Source organism: Dromiciops gliroides, chromosome 3 (genome assembly GCF_019393635.1).
Source record: "Dromiciops gliroides isolate mDroGli1 chromosome 3, mDroGli1.pri, whole genome shotgun sequence".
Lineage (NCBI taxonomy): Eukaryota > Metazoa > Chordata > Mammalia > Microbiotheria > Microbiotheriidae > Dromiciops > Dromiciops gliroides.
This window is the reverse complement of record NC_057863.1, coordinates 370740013-370761189: the sequence shown is the minus strand read 5'-3', so window position 1 is coordinate 370761189 and position 21177 is coordinate 370740013. Positions and strand designations below refer to the sequence as shown.

Here is a 21177-nt window from a genome sequence, read left to right as displayed (position 1 = left end):
TGAACTAAAGGGACCAGCTTGAGTCAGACCTGCTGCTAACAAATGTAGAAACTATGTCATAGGAAGAATTTTCAGACTGAACAAGGGGAAATTTGAGTGGGACATGATAGTTATCTTCAAATCTTGATGAGGTTCACACATGAAACAAGGATTTGAGTTACTCTAATCCCAGAGATGTAGGAATATTTAATAGAAGCTACAGCAATATTGGTGTACCTAACGTTCTTTAGCCACAACACTCTTGTCTCCATGCTGTTGCCCTGGCTGTCCCCCAGTACCTGCAATGTTCTCCTTCCTCACTTCTATTTCTTAAAAGCCCTGGCTTCATTTAGGATTCAGCTCAAATGTCAGCTTCTACAGGAGGACATTCCTGTGTACCCTAGCTGCTTATGGTTTATCCTCTAAGTTACCTTATATCTACTATATATCTATCTTATATGTATTGACTTATTTACAGGTACTCTTCTTTATTAGAGTAAGCTCCTTAAGTACTTAGCTAGGGCCTGGAGCTAATATTTATATATTATATGCATGCCTGTATATATATATATATATATATATATATATATATATATATATATATATTTTAGATAAATATATGCATCTATCCACAGGTATATCCACAAACATATCTATATAGAGATACAAAATTTTATATGTAATTATGCATATATGCACTGTATGTATACATTGTATAAACATATATGCGTGTGTGTCCATGTGTGCACATGCATATGTAGATGCACATATATAGGCATCTATACAAATATAATATATAATAATTACTAGCATTTATATAGCACTTTAACCTTTATAAAGCACTTTACAAATATTATTTCACAACCCTGGGTTGGTATTATTATCCCCATTTTAAAGAATTGGGAAAATGAAGTAAACAGAAATTAAGTAGCTTGCCCAGATTCATACAGCTAGTAATTAACTAAGGCAGGAATTGAATTAAGATCCTTATGACTCCACAACCAACTATTGTGCCACTATACCACTTAGCTTCTTCTAAGAGATAGAGCTGTCTAGACTTGTGAATTTGTCAATCACTGTAAGTGTTAAACCAGAGGCCAGGTATCAAGGGTAGTGTAGCTGGGGTTCTTCCACAAAGGAGGATGTAAAATGATGGCCTCTCAGGATCCTTAAACTCTGACATTATGTTTCAAAACTGGTGTAACATACTAAATGCAATCATCATTCAGAGAATGATTTTCTACTTTACCTCAAATATTTATTCAGAAATTTCCCAAATCTAGATGCTGAATAAACATGAGCAGTGCAATAGAGTAACAAATCATTTCTATGTCATGGGCTCTTATAAGTATGTAATGGCCTTAGAGGCAATGAGATATGTTAGAAAGAGGGCTAGTACTGGAGATGGAAGAGTACTGAATATGAATCTAGGCTCTGAAATTTGCTATGTGATTATGGTCAAATTATTTAATCTCTATGAGTCTCAAGTAATGTGTATAAAATGGAGAGAATGATAATACCAGTAACATTCACTTCACAGATTTGTTTGTGGGGATCAAATGACACTGTAAGGAAAAGGGCTTTGTAAACCTTCAAGTGGTATATAATTATTAGCTAGTATTGCTAAACTAAATTGCCTGCAGCAAAGAATCCTTGAACTTATTCTGATATTGAGGATAATAGAATGAATTTATTCCTAATGGTTGTGTCTTTAATAGTCTTGAAGTATAAAACCCAATAACACAATCATATTAGAATCCAGAATATTATACATTCAGAACCCAAAATTAAACTAGCCTGCTATATACCCTATTGTGGCAAAGTTGCAAAATAATGGGTACAAGTATGTACCATTGCTTCCAATTTTGTTCTAACAGAAAGAAATATTCAATTAGGCTAATGTTGGAGATCATAAGAAACCAGAATGAAAGAATCATCAGCTAATTTAGAATGAGATGAATGTCATTTTTATCTTTCTAATTCTGAATTTTCCTGTTACTAATTTAAATTACCATAATCAAATCCTTAGATATAGTTAGTATTTACATATTAATTCCAGGCTTTTAAGCAATTATATAATTTCATAAGATTTGGCTTTCATGTGCATGGTGTAGTTTGAGGACTTAATATTAGAATACAGAGTATAATCCACAAAATAAATTCCAGATGATCTGTGGTACATCAAAATGGTCGAATAATTTCTCCACATTGAAGACTCCAAGTCTTCTCTCGCTTTTTCCAGGTGAATGTTACTCTTTCTTAAAGGCTCCTAAGTTTTCTACCCCATCTTTAGCAAGTGGTTGGTTGGTTGTCATACTCTATGTTCCAAGAGGACCAAAATGATTATTGGTCTTTAGTAGGCAGCATAATGCTTAAGTGGTTTGAACATTTACTTGGAATTGAGCTCAAGAAATATGCTAAGAGTATGATATTTCATAAGTTAAAGACTAAAAGTCACTATATTTATGCTTTTAAATAAAATTGTTTAAGGATATCTTAACTCTCTTATAAAAATAAGTTTAGCGATGTCAGATGCCTTTAGTCACTGATAGCACCTGAAGCAGGGCTTTATATGAGTTGCCACTGGAGTTCTATTCATGCTTTATTTTGTTTTCTTACCAGACCTGTGATTTTATTGTTTTGAGAAGCTCCAAGTGAGGAAATTCCCTCTACCAATTTAGATTGGCACCTTCTTTGCAACTTTTAGTCGTAGAGGGTTGCCTGACTTGCCCAGGTTCACATCACTATATGTCACAGGAAGAACTTCAATCCCTTTCCTCCTCCAAATTCCAAGGCCAGCTTTCTATGCTCTATAGCCACACACCGAATAATGAATAACAAAAAAAAATCATTTAAAACTTTAATAGTCAATTCCTTTTAGAAAATACACTTTGAGGGGCAGCTAGGTGGCACAGTGGATAGAGCACCGACCCTGGATTCGGGAGGACCTGAGTTCAAATCCGGCTTCAGACCCTTGACACTTACTAGCTGTGTGACCCTGGGCAAGTCACTTAACCCCAACTGCCTCACCAAAAAAAAAAGAAAGAAAGAAAATACACTTTGAACCGTGCCCTTATTTGTTGGTTGTATGAAGTCTCTGAAAGAATTATGTTTTCTGTCTTTCAAGAGAACTTGCATACCCATTTCTTTCTCTTTTTTTTTTCTTGAGGTTTTGGTTGGGATGTTGTTTTTTTTTAATGGATCAATGAGGGTTAAGTGACTTGCCCAGGGTCACACAACTAGTGTCAAGTGTCTGAGGCCAAATTTGAACTTAGGTCCTCCAGAATCCAGGGCTGGTGTTTTATCCACTGTACCACCTAGCTGTCCCCTCTTGAGGCTTTATATGCCTAATTTTTGAGCTTGGTGTTCTTACTTCTTTCTTTTCCATACGTATAATACAATGTACAAAGTTAGCATACTTAGTATACAGATAAAGTTGTGTAATTTTCTGGGAAAATCCTATAAATCCACAGATCTGTTTTAAACTATATAATTTGAGGGATAAAAGAGCCTATAATTCATCTAATTACTATTTATACATATGAAGCACCTGAGATTCATAGAAGGTATGAATTGTTCAAAATCTAGAATTTGAAAAAAACCCACACTATTTCTGATAAACACCAGAGCCCTACACATCATGTGTAGCAGACATAATTCTCATAAACCTGATTCATTAAGTTGATTTATTACATCATGTCGAAATTAAGAGATGGACTATTAAGGATCTCTAAAGAAACAATGTTCAACCATCCTAATAAAAAATAAAAAGAGGTGGTTTGGTAGTAGAAGGAAGTTTCCTGCCACATTATAAACGTGTACTTTGGAGTGATCATCTCTTAAATTTCAGAGTACTACACAACAGTCTTAGCCTCAGGAAATCTTACTTTAAGTAAATAGAATCTTTTCAAAGTCAAAATTAACAAAATTATCTGATAAAGGTATGAAAAGAAGAAAGTATGATGTTGGTTTTAAATGAATAGAAGGTTAATTACTTCAAAGCATTCAGCTGATGCTTAATTTAAAAGAAATTATCCAATTGACCAGTTTCTCTGTGAAGCTTTTTCTACAATAAAGTCAGATTTCCCTTTTGTTTATTTCTTTCTTTTGCAGACTAGAAAAGAAAAGGAAAGAATCAATACAGTTCAAATGTGAAGCTTCTATGGGGCCTAATTTTTTGGACTATTCAAGTACAGAATAGAATGTTCTGCTTTCTTCTTTAAGACAATACTATACATCTATACATTTACTTTTATATTCTTCAAGACATAGTATTTCAGATGGCCATAAACAAAAAATTAAGTTGAAGAAATTTTTTCAATTTTTTGCTCCAACTGTATCTTGGGTACTTGGGATTTTCTTTTTTAGCCTAGACTTCTGATTTCATCCAGGTAGAGAACTCCCTTAACCAATGCAGACAAATACCTCTTCTTGATCTTATGCTTAAAATAGTTGTTTGGTGGAACCAAGAGGTTACAACTTATACAGATTCCCAAAGTCAGTTAGAGGCTGGCCTTGAACCCAAGTCTTGTTGATTTCAAAGCCAGTCTTCTATCCACTATGCCATAATGCTTCTCAGTTTATATTTATTGTTGTATTTTAGAATTCATACCATCTTGACACCCACAATTCTGTTTCCCACCCCCACGACCACCAAATATACATACACACACATTTCTTTGTCCTACTTTATCCTTTGTCCTTATGCCCTTCCATATGTTGCATCTCTCATGTTGCCTGTCAGTGTCTATCACTGTTCTATGTACCCTATCCTGGGGTAGCTAGGTGGCATAGTGGATAGAGCACTGACCCTGGAGTAAGGAGGACCTGAGTTCAAATTTGGCCTCAGATACTTAACACTTAATAGCTATGTAGCTCTGGAGTAGAGAGTGAGGCTAACAACTTTGCACAGCCTTGCCTCACTTAAATCCAATTTAGTGCAAATCATGATATCACCTCCTGATGTCATGGTCCTCTTTGAGAATAACAGACAAACAACAACAATATCTCCTATATCTACTTCACTAAAACTTCTCATTATAACTCAATACTCCAAGGATCCCTAATTTTATCAGCTGGGGGACTCCTTCCAGTGCAGAACATAAAACTTCTACAATTTAGCCAAAGGTCTTCTATATTTTTGTGGCTAAAAATATCATTATACTTTGGCCAACCTGGAGAAGTTTCTTCCATTTTTGATTCTACAATAATAACAATACAGTTTTGAAGCCTTTGCAAATTGGTAGAACTGGCAAGACTTTGTGATCCACATGTACAAACAAGAACATGGAATTACCTTCATAGCATGTCTTTGTAGTATTTCACTGGAGTTTCCACAGATACTTAGCCTTCTAATGTCCAAAGAGATTACTAATGTTCTTTTGAGGGATGCATTTTAAGAGATTATTTATGAAGCTGTTGCCCTGATTTTGTTGTCTAACTCATTAGAGCTCTAAGTGATGGAGAAGCCAATTTGAAGTTGAATTTGAGGCCTGAAAACCACCATCCAGCAAATTAGACCTCATTTACTCTGCCTAAACATATAACCTCCTTATACAGAAAACTTGAGATCAAAATATTTATATCATTGACTTCTCCCCTTTCCCCACCTCCTCTTTCCCATCTCCACTACTCCCAACTAAAAGAGAGGAGAAGGAGAGAGACAGAGACAACCAGACACAGAGAGACAGAGAATAAAATATCTTAAACTTTTTCCAGGTCAAAATTTTTTAAAATAATATCTTCTACTTTAAAATTCATTTAAAACTGAATCACATGTATATTTCTGTTAAACAGCTCTAAATCAAGTATCTTTTGGGGGCAGATACATGATGGTACATTAAATAGAGCACTGGCCCTGGAGTCAGGTGGCCCTAAGTTCAAATCCTGCCTCAGAAACTTGACATTTACTAGCTGTGTGACCCTGGACAAATAACAACCACAACTGTCTTGCAGATTTTTTTAAAAATTTAAATAAATAAGTGTGCATGTATGTATATATGTATATATGTGTATATTTTTTTTTTCCAGTCACCTCTTATAAAACTACTGAAGCCCATTTTGCCTAAATAAGTTTTGGAAAATTCTGTTGCTTGGAACAACAGAAAAGAACCTGAAAAAATACAGTTTATGCTTCATGAGGTTAGCTTGTCATTTTATATTTATTGCGATTATTCTGAATTCACTAATACATGCCAGAGAACATTTTTTTCTGAATTTAGACATTTAATTTTTCACTCCACACATGGTAGTCAGTTTATGCTTTCTTGAATATTTGTAAATGACTTCTGGTAAATTTCAACAAGTCCAATTATGCAATGGGCAAAATGAAAAGTGTTTCATTCTTTACTTTCAAGGTAAAACTATTCGCATCATGGAAGAATCAGAGAAGAAAAAAAATCATACCGTATTAACTCTCTTAGAACCACTTGAAGACCAAAGACAATCTGAAAAAGTATTTATATTGTGAAGACAATAGGAAAAGTATTGTTTGTTATGCAATGAGCATTGGCCTGAGAGAAAGGAGGCTTGGGATCAGAACATCATAGATTTTGATTGCGAGATATCTTAGAGGTCACTGAGTCCAACTACCTCATATTGCAGATGGGAAAATTAAAAGATAAAGAAGTTAAGGGAATCACAGAGTCATACTGCTAGCAAATTCCACAGTGAGATTTGAATGCAAATCTTTCTGATTCCAACGTTAAGCACTCTATCTACTCACTATGCCATACTACCATTAGTCTAATTGTACATACACACTTGCTTAACATATGTGCTCCTTGATTTTTTTTTTGCCTTGTCTTTATAGCCCTAGCATCTAGAACAGTGACTTACACATATTAGGCACTTAATTACTCCTGGATTTGGACTGGGTTAGTCTTGGTTCTGTCAGACACTAAATACCTGTGTGACCTTGGGCAAATCATGTAACCAAGGTTCTCAGGTTTCTTACCCATAAAATAAAAACACTGACTTAAGTGATCTCTAAGACTCCTTTTAGCTCGAAATGTTCTATGATTAATTTAAAACAGTAATAACTTGAGAATTAATATGGCCAGAAAACTATGATACATTTATAGGTTGGTATTTGGAATATAAAATGAAGGGATAGAATTCACGGACTTACAATGCTGAAATTTTGTATTCTGTTTAAAGAAGCAAATGATGGCATTCTGCAGCATTAGGCATTATATGCAAGTGCAAATGTAAGATTATTTTCAAAGTATGCAATTTCCAGGACACGAGGGCAGGTTGGTTGTTCCATGCCATTTAGTCTTTTTGTCCAACAGCATAATTATTATCATGGCTCATTTACATTTTGAACACCAGATGTGATATCAAGAGTTGTCAACATATTACTACTGCGAGGATGAAACTGTCCTTTTGGGTATGACAAAATCTGTTATCTTTTTCAGTATATTATCAATCTATATAAAACTTTTATGCCATAATGTTGCCTTATCTTTGTATATACACATATGGTCCCACTGCCTTATGTTAAATCTATCCCAGTAGAGAAGTATAAATGATATCAATGTTATATTACCTTTAGCCACAAAAATTAAGCTACAAGGAAACCTGGCAGGTTACATATAGCACAGAAACAACAAGCACAATGAAACAAAGCATCAAGTGAAACCCTTAAGATCAAATAAAGGGAATCCAACTGTAAAGGAGAGGTGAGGGAAAGAGGGAGGGGGAGTGCCTGGTTCTTGGTGACTTCAATCCTAATACTAATCCTAATACTGGTTTTAATGTAACACTTGTCATCTTGGTCTTACTCTTATTATGTATTCACAGAGCATATTTGTATTTGCAAAATGTTTTATGATCACTTTTAGTAAGTAAATGGTTTTCCAGTATATGAAAGGTTATTATACAGAGAGTGGCCACCAGCTGTTCTCCATTTCTCCTAATATAGTAATCTGCATTTTACAAAAAGGAAAACTTAGACCCGGATAGGTTAAATAACTTGCTCAAGGTCATATAAAAGGTTGAAAAATGTATCAACCCCGCAGTCCCAACTGCAATGATGGCCTACAGTGCCACCTACTTTTCACATCTGAGTTGTCTTTGATTTCCCCGCTCCAGATGGGCCCTTCCTGTGGCCCTGGGGAGTGAGCATCTGAAGACAGCAGGGAGGATGCCCCAAGTGGTTCTTTGTCAAATGTAAATATAGAAAAACTGTTAATACCTTAAGAAACCTGAGCCAGAGACTTTAAAGGAGCTGCTTTGGAATTTTTCTGTAGGACCAAATAGCTTTTTCAGTAACCTAAGATCAGGGTAAGTACAGTATAAGAGAAAGAACATAAGACTGGGAGGCAGAAGACCTTAGCTCAAGTATTGGTTCCACAATTCATTAACTGTATGACTAAACAATTCTACTGAATTCAGTTCCACAAGTGTTCATTAAGTACCTGCCATGTACAAGGATACAAAGAGAACATAAAACAGAGAAGGCACTTCATCAATTACTATCTATCCAACCCTTTGAAATCTGGCTTGTTCACCCACTACTTTAATGAAACTATTCTCCAAAAGAAAAAAAATCACTAAATATAGAGACAGAGGACCTTTCCACCTCTGCTACCTATGACCTGTGTGACTATGGGAAAGTTTTTTTTTAACTTTTATGGCCCTCAGTCTCCTAATCAGAAAAATGATCATATTTGCAAACTTGTCAAGATCAAAATTTGCACCAATGACAAGGAGATCAAGATTGTCAGATGCAACGACCTTTTTTCAGTTTTCAAACTCTTTCACCTCTCTGAAGTATTTTCCACTAAGATGGCTGCCCTCCGAGGATTCTATCCTTGGTCCTCTTCTCTCTCTTTAATCTCTTCTATTCCATACTCACAACCAGATTTTTAACTATGGTCTCTATGTAGATGAAATCTATATATCTAACCACTTTTTCAAGCTCCAGATTCACATATCTCCAACCAGATTTCTCCATCACCACCTCAAAACAACTATCTCCAACAAAACAAAACATCTTCTGTTTCCAAAACCAGCTTCTTTGGATTTATTTCTATCCATGACACTTCAAATCAAACCTGCTTTTCAGGTTTTAATCCTAATTGCTATCACTGAAAAGTATCACTCTCTTAGCCTCTCACATAGTAGATAGATGATAGATAGATAGACAGATAGATGATAGGTAGATAGATGATGGGTAGATAGTGATGTTTTTAAAGTTTAACATGTTATACGCACTGCACTTAGTGATGGTCATACAAATATAAGATGATTATTACTCTCAAGGAGCTTCCATTTTAATAAGCAAAGAAAAAACATAACAGGTGAGATTCAAAGTATGAAGTAGGATACCTAAGTGGAGGTAACATTGCAGAGGAAGTGAAACAGTCAGAAAATTCTCATTCCACTTTGCATCTTTTTTTTTCTGACTTGTTTAAATTCCTCAGAAAAAAATGCCCCCATGCTAAATACCCCCAAGAGTCCTTCCTTGCTTTCCTGTCTTCTTTCGAGTATTTTCTCCCCTTTGGATTATAAATTCTTTGTGGACAAGGACCACCTTTTCTTTTGTTAATTGTATCCTCAGTATTTAACGTAGTGCCTGGCACATAATAGGCATTTAATAAATAGTTATTGAATTGAAAAGTGAGTTGAGTTGGGTACAAAGTAAGCCTGGGTAGTTGTTCCTCAAGAAATATTAATCTCTGCCAGGGACACATGAATCAAGAAAATAGGGACTAGAGTGGAGTCATCCCCAAATACATAAGACTGTTTAGGAGGTAGAGTAGCCCAGAGGATGAATGGAGCAGGGAATGTGTTAACAAGGCCTGTTAATTATTTCACCTCAATATCTTTCCAATTTTTCTCCTCATTGTTAATCTCTCTCTTACCACCCTAGCATGGTACCATTGACCTAAATAAGTTCAATACTGCCTAAAATGTATGTCTGTTTTGATTCTATTCTTAATTCCTTTTCCTTCCTCCTGCCTCCTATCCATCTAGCATATCATAATGAAGTAATGCAGATTTGATAAGAATAGCCTGGTCATATGTTCTGTATAATGTCAATATCCATGAAAGCTTGGTGAGGGTGGTACTTAAACTGTCTGTTTCAGAGCATGCTCACATACTCTACTTCCTATTGCTTATAATATGATCACAGATTGTTAGAATTAGAACAGATCTCAAGGATATAATCTATGTTTTAATTTTATAACAGAATAAACAGGCCCAGAGAACATAAGTTATTTGCCTTATATTATTTAATAAGTGTGAAAATTCAGAATCTGACCCCGATAAGCACTTTTAAAACAGGATGTGTATAACACCTCTCTTTGGAGGCATACAGGAAACACAGTAATGTGTATGTAGTAGGCACTTAATAAAATTTCTGTTAAAGTCAAATTAGAGATATTTGAGAAATTAGAGATATTTGAGAAAGATGGAGTAATTTCAGAAGATCCCAAAGAATAGGACAAATGACAATGGCCAGGAGGGGAAACAGTATCATATGAGGTCAAGGGAAAAGAGAAGATAAATAAGAAAATATGGTTAGAGGGGAAGAAAAGGGATTTTTACCCCAAGATGAGACTCAGTGAACATGATAGCTATCTTCTTTTTGTTAAAAACTTAATTTAGTATTTATTTTTTAACAATACACAGCATTTATTTTATGGATAAATTTGAAATGGAAATTTATTATTTCATATTGAATCCTTTCATGTTCTGCTGTATGCATGGCATTTTTTCTTTTCTCTTTTTATATTTGTCTAAAATTGATTTATTTTATTTTATTTTTTAAAAATAATAAACATTTTTATTTATAGTTTTGAGTTCCAATTTTTATCCCTCCTTCCCTCTCTAGCAGGCTTGCATTCCTGGTATAAATCCCACCTGGTCAGAGCATATGATCCTTGTGATGTATTGCTGTAATCCTTTTGTTAGTATTCTATTTAAAATTTTTGCATTGATATTTATTAGGGAGATTGGTCTCTATAATTTTCTTTCTCTGTTTTGGCTCTTCTTGGTTTAGGTATAAGTACCATATTTGTCTCATAAAAGGAATTTGGTAGAACTCCATTTATTTTCTCAAATAATTTATATAGTATTGGGATTAACTGTTCTTTAAATATTTGGCAGAATTCACTAGTGAATCCTATTTATTTATTTTTAAATATTTTTTGTTTTGTTTTCCAAATTCTCTCCCTAGATCTCACTCCTCCCCCACTCACTGAGAAGACAAACAATACATCAATTTTACATATAAGCAAAATATTAATTATACATGCAAAATCACTCAGAGTTCTTAAGTTTTCTCTCTTGAGATAGTATTTTTTTCATTATAGTCTTCCCATTTCCTTTTCTAAAACCACCCCCTTTATCATTTCTTAGAGCACAATAGTACTCCATCACAAACATATACCACAACTTGTTCAGCCACTCCCCAATTGAAAGACATTTCTAATTCCTTGTCAACACAAAAAGAGCTGCTATGTATATGTATGTACATATGTGTGTGTGTGTGTGTGTGTGTGTGTATATATATATATATATATTTATCAGAGAAACTTGCTGTAAAATTTTTTATATTACTTCATCGTCTGTGCTCCCTTAGCTAAATATATTTTCCCTGATTTTCTCTTTTAATTGGGTCTATTTTTACTTTTGTTTTGTCTAAGATCATGATTGTTAATCCTTCCTTTTCTACTTTAACTGAAGCATAAAATTCTGCTCCAGACAATTATTTTAACTCTGTGTATGTTTTTCTGTTTTAATTGTGATGCTGATTTTGGATTCCGGTTTATAATCCATTCTACTATTCACTTCAGTTTTAGGGGTGAACTCATACCATTCACAATTGCAGTTATGGTTACTGTGTATTTCCCTGTACTCCAATTTTCTTCTGTTTCTTCCTCCTCCCCCTCTCACTCTCTCTCTATTCTTTCCCTCCTCAAGTCTGTTTTGTTTCTGTTACTGCCTCTCTTACACCAATATTCCTTTTATCATTCCACTCCATCCCTTTTCTCTTATTCTTTTATTATATTCTCTCTTGGGTAAGATAGATTTCTATACCCAAGAAAATGTGTGTGTTCTTCCCTCTTTGAACTAATTCTGATTAGACTGAGGTTTTAAGGATTTCCCCCCAACCTGCATTTTCTCCTCCACTGTAAAAGCTCTTCCTTGCTCACTTTTTTTATGGGAGATAATTTTCTCAATTCTTCCTCTCCCTTCCCCCTTCTCCTAGTACATCTCTTTCTCACCTTTTCATTTTATTTTTTGAGACTATCCCAATATAATTGTCTCATACCTATGATTTTTGTCTAATTAGAATCCATCTAACTATCCTTATAATGATAAAGATCTTAGAAGTTACATGTATCATCTTCCCATATAGGAATGTGAACAGTATAACTTTACTGAATTCCTTATGACTTCTCCTTAATTTTTACTATTTTTATAATTTTTTTCAAGTCTTGTGTTTGAATGTCTAATTTTCTATTCAGCTCTGGTTTTTTCATCAGAAATGGCTAAAAGTTCTCTAATTCATTAAATATCCATTTTTTCCACTGAAGGATTTTATTCAGTTTTTCTGAGTAGGTTATTCTTGGTTGTAATCCTAGCTCCTCTGCCTTCCAAAATACCATATTCTAAGACCCTCTGTTCCTTTATTGTGGTAGCTGCTAAATTTTGTGTGATCCTTACTGTGGTTCTATGATATTTGAATTGTTACCTTCTGTATGCTTACAACATTTTCTCCTAGACTTGGGAGCTCTGAAATCTGACTATATTGTTCTCAGGAACTTTCATTTTGGGAACTCTTTCAGGAGGTTATCTCTGGATTTCTCAACTTCTATTTTACCCTCTTTATCTATGATATCAGGATTTTTCCCCCTCAATAATTTCTTATAAATGATGTCTAGGCTCTTTTTTTGATCATGGCTTTAAGGTAATCCAGTAATTCTTACCACAGTGCCTGGAGTGTAGTGGTCACTTAAGAAATGTTTGTTTCCTCCCTCTATCCCTTCCTTCCTTTCTCTTTTTGTCTTTCTTCTCTTTTGCAGTACGGCTAATATGGAAATATGCTTTGTATAATGGCATATATATAGTAAAAATAAATTTTCTTGCCTTCTTAAGGAGGAGAGAAAGAAGGGAGGCAATTTGAAACTTGGAAATTATTTTTTTAAAATTAATATTAAAAGTTGTTTTTACTTGCAAATGAGAACTCAAAAAACTCTAAGGCCATGGTTCAAGATAAGTAATCCCTATAGATACAAAAGTATCTAAGAATAGTGGCAGAAAAATGGTAAGAGAGGAAGACTATAAGATAGATGCCAAATTAATTGAAAATGGTGGCAGGGTGACCTACAGATCAACCTTGCCAACAATAAGAATAAAAAACGGTAGAATAATCACATGGCATAAACTTCAAAAAAAGAAAGGTTGGTTAGTAGTTAGTAGTTGGAAAATTCACTGGGGACAAAGGTCATCAAATAACTATGCTGTTCCAGGAATTGTCTTATGGCATTATTTGAAGGTATTTCAAGGGGTCTTGGGAAGAGCTCAGGCATATGTATCTCTTCTTGCCATATATAAAAGAATATTATTTTAGATGACCTTTAAGGTCTTATCTATTTCCAACATTCTATGATCCCATGAGTCACTTCCCCCAGAAGAAACTGAAATTTTAGCCTGCTCCCCTATGTTCTGAGTTCTATTCATGTGTGTTTAGGGTGAGACAATGGCAATACTAAATTGCATAACTGGTTTATAGTTACTATGAAAATAGACATGGAGTTAAAGTTTTGAGAATAGTATTCAAATTTTTTTAAAAAGATCATGATGGAGATAATGATGTTTTTTCTCCACTGAGACTTAAATTTTGAGTATCCCTACTGGCTCTACCTTTGTATCTGCTACTGAGCACAACTCAGGAGACAGGTTATGGGGTTGTGTTGCAGAAATAACTCTGACAATTTATACAGTTAGTCATTTGTACTTTAATAATGTGCTTTAAAAAAACCTTTAAGAATGTATTTAGCCACACTATCAGTAAAGGATTATTAACCTAATGAACCAGCAGGAGTCTATGTTTTTCCACTTGGCCAACAATTTTGTGAATAAAAATGGTACTGGGATGTTTCAAATACACATTATAAGATATTAGGTATGCAAATGTGATTGCCATTATCTTCTATCAAATGTGTAAATTCAAACTTGTGCTAAATGAATATGCCCAAAGTAAGATCGACTTCTACTTCCTCAGATCATTTAGGGTAATAAATATGAAATTAGCAAGGATACAGAGCACATTTAAATATTCTAAGGGATGTTGGATCTTAGAAGCTACAATTACATTTTAATTACTACAACTAAAATTCAGCAAATCTGATGTTTTTCCCTTATACATATAATATGATATTTGAGATATAGGTTTATAGGTCTTTGATGTAGGAGTTTAAGAACAGAAAATCATGTATAAAGTTAAGATGTAAAAAAGTACTTAGAATCACAGCATTTATTGACATTTTGCTACATATTTATTACAATTTACAAAAAATGCAATTTATGATTGGACAGGGATTTTTTTTATTAATGTGACTTTGTTGAAACGGCTATAATGAAGAAATTTGCTAGGACTTTAAGGGGGGCAGAAAAAACACAGCAGAGTTGAGAAAACACTCAGCTGAACTCTCCTATTACCCCCTCAAAACAACTTTAAAATAACACCTCAAATCAAATCCTGTAGTGGCAGAGCCAACAAAAGGGTCAGAGTGAGATATTCTTCCAACCCAAGCAAACTTAGGAGGTCTGAAAAAAAGATCTGTGACCCATGGGTGGAGGTTGATTCAAAGGTTATTTGGATAAAAGAGCTGTGGTGATGAAAGAAGAAGCAGCATCTTGAGGAGCTCTCAAGTCAGAGGATAAGTGGACCTAGTAACTGGTTAGAAAGGTATTACAGGGATCCCCTGTGCTAGCCCTGGACACAAGACCAAATACTATTTGGAAACTCTACTGCTATTACCCAATTCTGGGTCTTAGTGGAGAGGAACACTTTCAGTCCAAAAGGAATGGAAGTATTGATTTGGTGCCAAGGGATCAGGGATCCTTTCTGGGTAATGACCAGCGTGCAGACCAGGAGAAAAGTGACAACACCTCTCTCCAGATCACACCATCTTGAAAGAACTAAGAAATTCCAATATTCTAGAACTGACTCTGAAAACATAAGTGGAAAGAGCTTGAAGCTTCAGGAAGTGCCCCTCCCCCACCCCACATTGGGAATAAAGATCAACTTTAACTTAAAAATAAAAATCAATAATAAGACTGGAAAAATGATCCAAAAACAATAGGAAAAATTAATTGACTGTAAAAATCTACTATGGTGGCAAGGAAGATCAAGACACAAACTCAAATGAATAGAATGAATTCATAAAAGCTATATGCAAAACCTCAATAAAAAATGCAAATTGGACACAATCCCAACAAGAATTCCTGGAAGAGCTAAAATTGTTTTCAAAACCAAATAAAAGTGGTAGGGCAAAGCATAGGTAAATAAATGAAAGCAAAGTGAAATAATTAGGAAAAGACATTTTAAGTTTAGTAAAAGAGGCACAGAACAACTGAGGAAAATTATACCTTAAAAAGCACAATTGGCTAAATGGAAAAAGTGGTACAAAAGCTGACTGAAGAAAATCATTCTTTAAAACTTATAATATGGAGTGGGGGAGCTGGGAGGCGGGACTCCTGAGTGCCTTCTGGGTTGGGGGCACCTGCCCTGCAGGGGATCCTGGGTTGGTCCCTTCCCCTTCCCCTTCCCTCTGGTGCCTTGGGCTCTCCTTTCTTCCCCTCTCCTTTCCCCTTCACAGTAGCCCGAGATGCAGTAGCCACCAGAGGTCCTGCAGTTTGGGAGCAGGAGCCAGGTCATCTGAGGCATAGGCCTGGTTCAGTTCCCCAGGGGCCCATGGCGAGCAGCCCTGGCCTGGGCCTGTGCTTGGCATTGAGCCTGCAGTTGTTAAAGCACACCTTGGCCCATAAGACTGTCCACATCCAGAATGAAAGCAACACTACTATCCCTTCCACAGCACCACCACCCAGCGGGGCCCTGTCCCAGGGTGCAGTTACTGCCATCATAACTGTGTTCTCAGTCCTGGGTATCCTCCTCCTGGTAGTAGCACTGGTCCTGCTGGGTCAGAAGCTCGGGAGAAACACCAGATAGAGGGCACCTACCAGCCCAGCAGTGAAGATCAGTTGTCCCATGCGGCTGTGGCAGTCCCAGGTCCCCAGGACTCAAAGAACAAGGCGTGGGGATGGGTGTCCTGCTGGGGTTAGGGTGGGTGCAAAAGGTTTGGGCACCCAGGGACTGAGACTTCAGCAAGCACTGAAACCTATCACCCCTTCCCCCTCCCCAGGTCATTTTACTAACATTCCACCCTACAGGAGGCCACTTAACTCTCTCAGGACTAATCTTCCCCTCCCAGTGAATAATAATAGGTATTTGAACTGAAAAGGAGGTGCTTGGAAAAGGCTTCCACCCCCCTACTGGAAATCTTCCCCCACCCCCTTTCTCTGAAACTTCCTCCTCCCCTTTTCCTGAGACACTTAACACTTACTATCTGTGTGACCCTGGGCAAGTCACATAACCCCAATTGCTTCAGTAAAAATAAATAAATAAATAAATAATTGGTTTTTTTTTTAAAAAACCTTATAATATGGCAAGAGGAAGGTAACTCCTTGAGACATCATAAAAAACAAATCAAAACAAAAAAATAACGAAAAATAGACAAAAATTAGTGAAATATCTCCCACATTAAAGAAGTATAGGGACTGAAATAGGATATGGCAGAAGGGAAAAGAACAGGGACTACAACCAAGAATAACCAACCTAGAAAAACTGTGTATAATCCTCCAAGGGGAAAAAAAATGGATATCAAATAAAATAGAGGACTTTCAGTCATTCCTGATGAGAAGATTAGAGCTGAACAGAAACTTTCACTTTCAAAAACAAGACACAAGAGATGTATAAAAAAGTAAAAGTGAAAGAGAAATCATAAGGGACTCAATAAAGTTAAACCATGTACCATTCTATATGAGAAGATGATACATGTAACTTCTAAGAACTTTATCATCATTAGCACTTAAAAGGATTCTACATAGGAAAAGAGTGTGGAAGTGAATAAATTATGTTGAGATGATGTAAAAAATGGAAGAAGGTAAGATAGGGGAAGAATAGAAGAAATTATCTCACTTAAAAGAGCTGCACAAAGAAGAGTTTTTACAGTGGAGAAGAATGAAAAATAGTATACTTCAATCTGTATTCTGTGAGGGAGATTTTCCCCATCCCTTAGATACAAGTGATTTAACAGTAGTACTAAGAAATGTATAGACTACAAACTGTGACATTCTTTACTAGCTTAAGCAAATGATAATGAAGTAAGATAGATATTGGTAGGAGCAAATGGAAATGCTATATAATCAACTTGTCTACTCTACAACTTACCTAAAATCCAACTATCTGACCTCTAATTAACTTCTGAGCTGTAAGGGACCAATCAGAGCCAATGAGAAGTTGTAAAGCCAAGCTTAATCAATATGGTGGAAATTCTTGATATTAAAAAACAACTCAGAGTAAAAGAGGTAAGAGAAGCTCTGTCTGAGATGGCAAAGATGCATTTCAATAGATGGCTTCCTATGTTATGATCCTGTTACTTAGTAACAGGACAATTTTAAGTAGAGTATATAGAATGGCAAATGACTATGCTGTTATCTAACTGATGGTTTCTTTCTTCCTATTTCATACTTATTAGATATGTACCACTTGGATTGTGTTAAATTGTGGGAAGAGTCATTGCATATAAATATCCATGAATCTAAGGCTCAGAGTCTTTGAGTACTAGACCTTAGACCTTGTAAGACAGGATCCCTCTCTCAATAAACCTATTTTCTTTGGCTTGGAGACCTTGTTTTTTTCTTCATCTAACACTGTGACTTAGCAATTTTCACAACAATTCAGACAATCAGTTCTTTCTCTGAATGTGGATAGCATATTTTACTATGAATCCTTTGAGATTGTCTTGGATCACTGTATTGCTGAAAATAGCTGTCATTCATAATTCTTCATCGTACATTATTGCTGACACTCTGTACAGGCTTCTTCTCATTCTATTCACTTCACTATGCATCAGTTCATTTAAGTCTTTCTAGGTTTTTCTGAAGTCATCCTACTTATCATTTCTTATAGCATAATAGCATTCTACCACAATCATATACTGTAAATTGTTCAGCCATTCCCTAATTGATGGATATCGCCTTGATTTCCAATTCATAGCCAACATAAAAAGAGCTGCTATAAATAATTTTGTACAGGTAGGTGCTTTTCCTTTTTTAAAATCTCTCTGGGATAGAGACCTAGCAGTGGTATTCCTGGATCAAAGGGTATGCACAGCTTGACAGTCCTTTGGGTATAGTTCCAAATTGCCCTCCAGAATGGTTGGAGCAGTTCACAACTCTATTAACAGTACATTAGTGTCTTGGCCTTCCCACATTTCCTCTAACATTTATCATTTTCCTTTTTTTTTCATATTAGCAAATGTGATAGGTATGAAGTGGTATCTCAGAGTTATTTTTATTTTAATTTCTCTAATCAATAGTGACATAGAGATAAACGCATCATGTTATGACCATAGCAATAAAAAATAAATTTAGTAAAGGGCTACGGAAAGATATATTTTTAAAAAATTAATAGGACACTAAAAAATATAATCCTAAAGAATGATTGGGTCAAAGAACAAATCATAGAATCAATAATTTCATTAAAGAGAATAATAACAATGAGACAATATTGCAAAACCTGTAGATGAAGCCAAAGAACTACTTAGAAAAAAATTTATATTTCTAAATGTGTATATGAGTAAAAGAGAGAAAAAGCAAATCAATAAAATGGGCATGCAATTAGGGAAAAAAAAGAAAAGAACAAATTACACCCTCCCCCCCCCACCCCGCCCTGCAATTAACCACCAATCTGGAAATCCTGAAAATTAAAGGAAAGATTAATAAAGTTGAAAGTTTTTTTAATTGAATTAATACATAAAACTATTAGTTAATTTAATTGGTTAATTTCATTTAAAAAAGAGAAGAAGGGGCAGCTAGGTGGCACAGTGGATAGAGCACCAGCCTTGGAGTCAGGAATACCTGAGTTCAAATATGGCCTCAGACACTTAACACAACACTTACTAGCTGTGTGACCCTGGGCAAGTCACTTAACCCCAATTGCCTTACTAAAAATAAAAAAGAGAGAGAGAAGAAAACAAAATTACTATTTTCAAAAATTAAAAGCATGAATGCATACCAATAAAGAAAAATAAAACAGTGAATTAGAGTAAGAGCAAGCAGTATTTGTAATGAGGATTAACTTGAGCAAGCATGTTAATTACCATCACTATTCATCAATTTTATACTAGAAAGGCTATCTATAGCAATAAGATTTTTTAAAAAGGAAACTGAAGAAATAAAAGTAGACAATGAATAAACAAAAACTCTTTTCAACTGATATGATGGTATACTTAGAGAACCATAGAGAATCAACTAGAGCACTAGTTGAGAAAACAACTTCAGGGGCAGCTAGGTGGCGCAGTGGAAAAAGCACTGGCCTTGGATTCAGGAGGACCTGAGTTCAAATCCAGCCTCAGACACTTGACACTAGCTGTGTGGCCCTCGGCAAGTCACTTAACCCTCATTGCCCTGAAAAAATAAAAAAGAAAAAAGAAAGAGAAAACAACTTCAACAAAAGTGCAGGACATGAAATAAACCCACAGAACTCATCAGCATTTCCCAGCAGAAAGAAATAGAAAGAGAAATCCACTTAAAAAACTGGACAATATGAAATACTTCAGAGTGTACTTGCCAAGAAAAACCCAAAGACTATATAAACACAATTATAACACACCTTTCATGCAAAGACATATCTAAACAACCAGAGGAATATTAATTGCCTATGAACAATTTGAGTCAATATAATAAAAATTACAATTCTACTTAAGTTAATTTATTTATTCAGTATTATACCAATCAAACAGCAAAATAATTATCTTATTGCATGAGAAAAAAATAATAAGAAAATTCATCCAGAAGAATAAAAGTTCAAGATTATCAAGTACCAATGAAATAAAATGTAAAGGAATGTGATTTAATAGCATATTACATTTCAAACTATATTCTAATGCTGTAACTATCAAAATAATCTCATATAATCTAAGAGATAAGACTGGTGGATCAGTGGAATAAATTGGGTACACAAAATACTATTATAAATGGCCAGAGAAATTTAGTATTTGATGGGTAAGAATTCAACTTTTAAGAAAAATTGTTAGGAAAACTGGAAAGCAGTTTGGCAGAAACTAGGTTTAGACTAATATCTTACATCATATACCAAGATAAGGTAAATGTAAATAAATAATTTAAACATAAAGAGTTTTATCATAAATTAGGGAAGCATGGAAAAATGTATTTGTAAGAACTATGGATATGGCTAGATTTTATGACCAAACAAGAAATAGAGAGGATCACAGGAAGTAAAAAAGATAATTTTGATTGCATGAAATTAAGAATCGTTTATACAAACAAAACTAATGCAGCTAAAATTAGAAAGAAGAAAACTGGGGAAAATACAGCAAGTTTCTTTGATAAAGGCTTCATTTCTCAAATATATAAGGAACTGAAATAAATTTATAAAAATCAGAGCCATTCCTCTATTGGTAACTGATTAAGAAATATAAATAAACAAGCAATTTTCAGAAGAAGAAATAAATTATCACTAGTTATATAAAAATGTTATTACTACTGAAAGAAATACAAATTAAAATAACTCTGAGATACCACTTCATACCTATCAGATTGACCAACATGACAAAAAAGGGAAAATGACAAATGCTAGAGGGGATGTAGAAATTTAGGACATTAATGTACAGTTGGCAGAGTTGTGAACTAGTTCATCCATTTTGGAGAACAATTTGGAACTACTCCCCAAAGAGTTGTAAAAGGGACCCAGCAATACCACTAGTAGTAGTAGGTATGCAACCCATAGAAATCAAAGGAAAGGGATAAGGAACTAATTGTGTATATATATATATATGTGTGTGTGTGTGTGTGTGTGTGTGTGTGTGTGTGTGTATGTGTGTGTGTGTGTGTGTGTGTGTGTGTGTGAGCTCTTTTTTGTTGTGGCAAAGA

General features: G+C 34.9%; 1 protein-coding gene and 1 pseudogene across 1 annotated transcript in view; one reads left to right on the top strand and one right to left on the bottom strand.

Annotated features, from left to right (window-relative positions):
* Positions 1-21177, bottom strand: part of LRP1B (LDL receptor related protein 1B) — a 2279180-nt gene that overhangs the window by 673352 nt on the left and 1584651 nt on the right.
* LOC122748823 lies at positions 15917-16284 on the top strand (annotated as a pseudogene).